This window comes from Helianthus annuus, chromosome 15 (assembly GCF_002127325.2).
Source record: "Helianthus annuus cultivar XRQ/B chromosome 15, HanXRQr2.0-SUNRISE, whole genome shotgun sequence".
Classification (NCBI taxonomy): domain Eukaryota; kingdom Viridiplantae; phylum Streptophyta; class Magnoliopsida; order Asterales; family Asteraceae; genus Helianthus; species Helianthus annuus.
In genome coordinates, this window is record NC_035447.2 from 61756006 (window position 1) to 61762472 (window position 6467).

General features: G+C 33.5%; 1 long non-coding RNA gene across 14 annotated transcripts; it reads left to right on the forward strand.

Annotated features, from left to right (window-relative positions):
• The first annotated feature begins 1312 nt into the window (after positions 1-1312).
• On the forward strand, positions 1313-5329 carry LOC118487630. 14 transcript variants are annotated; one of them, XR_004882213.1, is made up of 13 exons: positions 1313-1559; positions 1810-1928; positions 2128-2221; positions 2681-2711; positions 2853-2987; positions 3057-3170; positions 3245-3478; positions 3672-3730; positions 3826-3871; positions 3945-4070; positions 4172-4251; positions 4884-5031; positions 5283-5329. It is a non-coding gene; the product is annotated as an uncharacterized LOC118487630 (long non-coding RNA). The 14 variants fall into 14 exon arrangements; XR_004882210.1 differs by having other exon boundaries at positions 3245-3470; positions 3649-3730; XR_004882202.1 differs by having other exon boundaries at positions 3245-3470.
• Positions 5330-6467: the final 1138 nt, after the last annotated feature.

Sequence of the window (6467 nt, forward strand, 5' to 3'; positions counted from 1 at the left end):
TATGTTAGATTTTGCTGTCTTTTTGCTTCTTTTGTTAATTTGAGCTCATTTAATCCTGAAAATACAAAAGGAAGACAAAAGCACACTTTTTCCAACATTAGTACTAAAAAAGGGTTAGTTTTATGCCACAATTGATATAATTTATATGTTGCATTTTGTGCATATCAATAACCAAATTGTAGAAACGAAAAGATCGGTTTTACCTCTAAGTTACGGGTTGTCACATCATCCCCAAGTTGAAAGAAATTTCGTCCTGAAATTTAGCACATAGTTGCTGAGGAAGCTAGTTGTGTTGTACGTTTTCCTGGGGTATCACATATAATACCAACCATACCATGCATATGCCCAAATGGAACTTTCAATTTAACATGTTAAGTACTTAAATGTTCCACAGGGAATCTCTCCCAAGAGGCGAAAACCATGGTGACCGCGGGGTTGAAATGGGTGCAGGTAATGTGGCCGATGGTGTAAACCATCACCAAGACCACCAACCCCCATATGATGGCGATTCCTGTTGACCAATCACACTTTGCAGAGCCGGCCCAAAGGCGTGCAACCACAGAAGTCCTAAAATTTTTAGGGGTTCAAAAACGTTCTAAATATACATAAACATACCAACCCAAACAATTTAACTCTATATAGTATATTTTTTATAGTAAGCTATAGTGAATGCCCGTACAGTAACGAATCGACCTGATATCAAAATCTACTATCAACTACCAAAAACTCAAAACTATAAACAATAATAAAAAAAATAATACGCCATACGGTAATTAACCTCTAATAATCTCCACCATTTTAAAGGGAATTCTAAATCACTATAATAAGTTATATATTGACAAGGACAACACTATCACTATCTCTGAATGTACACAACTTTAAACTTAACATTCATGTAGGTATGCTGCTAAAGGGCCTTTTGCCTAGCAGTAGCAAGGTATTAGAATGTTGATATTGGAATCCATTTTTCTCTTTTTCCTATCAGAGAACTTTGGGATGAATCGTCTCTCCGACCTTTTAAACCTCCATGCAATAACCTTAGCCATTTTTTTTAAGTTTTTCGCTGTTTTGGACAATATGTGGCGTTTTAGACAATGTTTTGGCGTGTTTGAGTTGTGTTCTCATGGTCTACTTTTGTAATGACTTTTTTTTTCCTGCGCAGTGACAGGTAGTTATGGCGTTTTGAATCTATATCTTTAATAAAGCAAACCATTGGGGGACACATGTCACCCTATGGGTGATGCCAAATAAGCAGCCACATAAGCATACATGTGGCATATCTCAAATGGGAGGACATGTGGCATTGTTCTAAGGCCAGGATTGAGAAGCTACTCTAATACGCTATACTCTCTCTCTCATTCTCTCAAAATCTGTCATACACCCTCTGCGAAAGTCTGGTGCGAGTATTAGAGAATCATATAATGGAAGTTTGTTTTATAGTCTCTCTCTCAATCTTCGTTCTTTAGAGATCTAGGGTTTCTCCATCATCGATCATTCATCTGTCTTGATAATCAAATGTTTCATTACCGTGGTTCATATCACAATTCGCAAGCAAGAAGGTTAGATTCTCCAATTTTTATTCATTTTTTCAGTCGATAATCTTTATACGAACTGTAATAGATTATTCTTGAAATCCTAACGTTGATTTAACATATATTGGTTCATTGATTAGGGTTTTTTAAAAAACCCAAACTTTTTCATCTAATCGATCTGTTGTTTCTTCTTGAATATGATGTTTTTATTTTTTGACTCTGATTTCATTTTTATTGAATCTGATTTCCTTTTCCTTGAATCTGATTCTGGAAGCAGACGACGACAACGAAGTCTTGGTTATGTGTGAACGCCGTAATCAACGTTGGTGATGGTGGTGCTGAGTGTTGACGTCACTGAACCCTAAATCACTAACAGAGGCTATATTTATTCGATTGGTAAGATTAAATGGTTTTCAGTTTTAATTTATGCTTTCATTTGAATCAACTATTAGATTTTCGGTTTTCGGTTTTCTAATTGGGGCTTATTTAAGGTCGTGATTACTTATATTGTGCGGGTTTTTGGTTCTTAAATTAGGGCTGAATGGATCTTGATTTAATAATATATATTTTTGACCTTATGATTTTTGTGTGCTAGGTGACTTATGGTCGGGTTCTTATTAACAAACACACTGACTAGAGCGAGTACATCGATGTTGATATCAACGATTGTTCAATCAGTGATGATGAAGGTAAGTTATTCATTGCAATTTTTGAATTGTATGACCTGGATCTGGATATTTTCAATTTCAGTGGCGTTTTCGTTTGATTTTGGAAATGATTGTAGGTTTTGAATCGTATCATACCAGCAAGAGAAAATACAAAGTTTTCTATAAAAATTAAGAACAAGTACAGGTTCATTGATCAGATAATTATTTTTTACAAAAAGTTAATTCAAATGGTTACTTGAGTTTATGACCCTTTAACGGTGTGCTACAAGTGTGCTAATGATCATATGACTACTTGAAAGCAAAAAAGTTGTGTAAAATGTGTGATCGGTCTGAGAACCATAAGAAAGTGTGAAAGAAGTGTATAAATAATATTCCATTTTTCTCTTATTACTTCATATTTCAGTTTTATTAACTGTTAAAAAAGTTGTGCTTTTCAAGCAAATTATAAAGAAATTAGATGTTTTGTTTGCGGTGTTACAGTTTTGAAGAACGAATCAATGGCTATTTGAAGGTGATGTATGTTTTGTATCCATTTTTTCTTTTTCTTTTTTTTGGCCTATGAAAAAAGAAATAATTTGATGTGCGAATTGGGTAATTTGAATCCTTCAATCAACTATTAACCCTATTATTTAGTGTTTAATAATTTTGTTAGGATTGAAGAACCAACTTTGTTTGTAGAGCGATTAAGAACAATGACGGGAAGGATCAAACGGTTTAATGAACAACAAGATAAACCCTCAAAGTCACAACCTGCTTTGTCTGATTTCTCTCCTCTTTGTTTCAATAGGTGTGTGTTTTTTTCACTTCAATTAGTCATGTTTTTAGTTTAATTTGATTAAATAGGGACTACTTGCAGGCTTGTGTCTTCAATTCTTATCGTTGTTAATGAGATGCGAAGATGAGCAGATGAAAGTCTTGCAGTGGAAGTCAGTGGACCTGTGCAATCTTTTTCTGAGGACAACATAATTAGGTCTGTAATCCATCTGTTTAGTTATTAATATTTTGAAAATTTTTTTATAATTACTTCTGATTTGTGATTTGTAGGCATTGTTGTTCTTACTCATGAAGTTGTGAAGCTTTTTCCGAAGAATTGACTTATATCCGAGGTATATTGTTGATTTTGATATGTTATAAGGGTTTGATATATTTATATCCTTTTGGTTAATCACTTTCTTGGAGAGAGAAATGGCTCGAGTGAAGATAGATCAGGGTAGAAGGAGACCAGTGAGTTTCCGGTGGACCACTGGCGGCTTATCCAACGAAAGACCAGGTAATGAGGTGATGTCGCACCTCCGATTGTCTCATGATCTAAATCTGTCCGAGTTATTCAATTGGAAGTGGATTTGAAATGATGTTATGTTTTCTGTGATTGTCAAAACTTAGTTTTGTAGTGTTAATTCTTTGGATCTGGTAATTGTTTTTGGAATATAAGTTATTTGAAATCTCAGATTGTTAAGGGGGTAAATTTCAGCGATTTTTCATCTTGGCTTTGGTGTTGGTAACTGATCAGCTTCATAGCAAGAGTGGGAGGTTTGTTATTAAGTTAATTGAAATGATTGCCTTTAAATTTATGTTGAATTTGCTTAATTTTGATTATGTATTGTTTGTTTAATTGGATGTTATAGCATTTTGAACAGGACATCAAATGGTGGGAGGCGAAGCAGATGGAATGTAAGTCATTATTTGAACTGCATTGATTTTGATAGTAAAAAAGTGTTTTATTCTTGTGTTTTTGGTTAATTAGCAGGATGAGGTTTGAAAAGACACGTCTATAGCTATGTATAATACTGATAGGCTCACTAAGCGTGATGAGAACGTATAGCTTCTATGTTAATATAGCATCTAGAAAGTGCAGTGGATATAGGAGTTGGTAAAATAACTAAAACTCAATGATCCCTTTCTTCTCTTCACAAAAAAAAAAAATAGTTGAAGTTAGTGTATTTATTATCTCACACATGATTTTTTTTGTAGTTTGTTTGGATGGGAGGCGACCTACATATCACTGGAACATGGGATCTGGTGCAGGAATCAACTGGTTAGTACACACTGAGGTTCGTCTCTCACTGCCTCTAATTCGATAATTAATGGAGAATCGTGCGTACTACATTGCATGCCATTGACCGGAATGCATTGATAGTTGTATTGCAATGATAATGATTTTTAGCAAATCAAATGGTTCTTGATGCAATGTTACTACAGTACTAGATCTATTATAACGATGACCTATTCGCAAATTAGGAAACATTTTGAAGACGGAAAGAGTTTAATTTTGATCTCTTACAACTTTGTTACTAGATATTGAGATTAGTTTTACTGAAAGATGTAGAGATGGATCACAATGTTAGTTATAAGGTAATACAAAGGTTAAATGTTCGTATTTACAAGACAACATATGAAAAAGATAAAAAGTGTAAAAAATCGTCAAGTGACAATATCGGTTCAAAGTCATTATCTTATAGCCAATTGATATATGGTAATTGTATTATATATGGTTAGGAATAAATAGAGACATGTTAATTTGCTATAAGATATGGTATTTTACTTTACATGGTTAGGATAAAGTATTTGTTGCTCTGGTCATTAACGAAACATTTCAGTTTCCATCGCTTTATGTCCCTTTCTTTTTAGGTATATTGTCAATCTTGATGGTTAATGACTACATGCTTTGATGCAAATCATGCAGGTGTGTTGTTGAGAAAAATGTTATACATTGTGGTTTTTGTATCAAGAAACTATTATTCTGTTGACAAGAGAAGACGATCATTACATGTCGGATCCTTTAGATGTATTAGTGGATCTCCTCGCCACCACGACCAGTTGAAGTGTGCAAGGTAAGTTAAATAATACACCAAAAAGCAAATGATTTAGTGAGTTATATAACGGGTCAAATGGGTATGGATCATCACCATATATTATTTGCTAGAAGTTTTGCATACTTTTAATGCTATAAAGGTGTCGTGTTTCAATTGTATAGTAAAAGCTTTTAATCTAAATGATAGGTCAAACATTTCATCTTTTTCATGTGATGAATAGAATAAAATAAAATGTCAAACTAACAATTTTGTTTGTTTTCCATTGTTAGGCTTCAACATCAGGCAATGTTCCTCATGAAACTTTCTGGCATAGCATTGGTTGGTAAAAAAAACTAACTCGCATAGTAGAGGGATGGATCTCGTTACTTGAACGTTTATTGCTTTCAAATGATTATTTCAAAAATTTTAACGTACAGACAAAAATGTATATTCCACGATCTTTTTACAAGGAACTTTTTTTCCGCAATTTCAATAATTTTGTTTTTTTCTTCCGATGTATGTTTTTTACATAATATTAAATTTTAAATATAAATAATCAGTTTTTGGTTGAAACCCGCGTATTACGCGGGCATTAACCTAGTAAGATAAATAAATTCAATTCCCCAAGGATTTTGGCTTTCAATATAATAAATGTTAGTAATTATGTTTCCGTCATTTCATTTTACTGTTTGCATTTACCGTGTTTTGTTTTCAGATTCATCTGTTATATGGTGTAACACGTCCCATCTTGACGGCTGTAATTATGGCGTTTTGTTTTTCAATTGCGTTTAGATAAAGATGACACTTTTTGTTTTATTCTCTTTGCACATTATAATAGTACTTGTTCAAAGTAATTTTATTATAGTTTGGTAGTTTTTGGGACGTTTTATGGCATGGTGGCGTTTCACAAGCATTTGCTCGTTTGGTGTTTTATTATATTTTTTCACTACAGAATTAATGTATTGTTGTTCTTAGCTGAAAATTACATAACAAACAACAGAAAAAGAAAATTAAAAAAAAAAAACAAATAGAAGCACTTTATGATCTAAATCTTCAATGTCATCAGTCTCTTTCTTCTTTCGAAACTACAAGAACTGTCACAAATAAATGGCGTTTTGGGTTTGACGTGGTTTATTTTCTTTGTTCGTGTGTTGAAGTGTCTTTGTGGATGTTGGAGACATAGATCGACTCCGTGTGGGTGGATGCTATATGCCCGTCATCTTCATTATAATCATCGAGGCCAAAGTAGCATTTACACTGGGATATGTCTCTTCTATTCATCCAAACCTTCTTCAAGAACAAAGAAGACAAAATGACATATGTGTGTCATCAGTCCCTCTTTCTTGAAATTTGTCCATCTCATGCAGCAAAACTTCATGCAGAACATTACTGAGTATCAAAGAAAAGATGTTTGCCATCGTTGATTTCTCTCAACTTTTTGGCGTTTTACAGTGAGTTGTATTTTTAGGAACCAT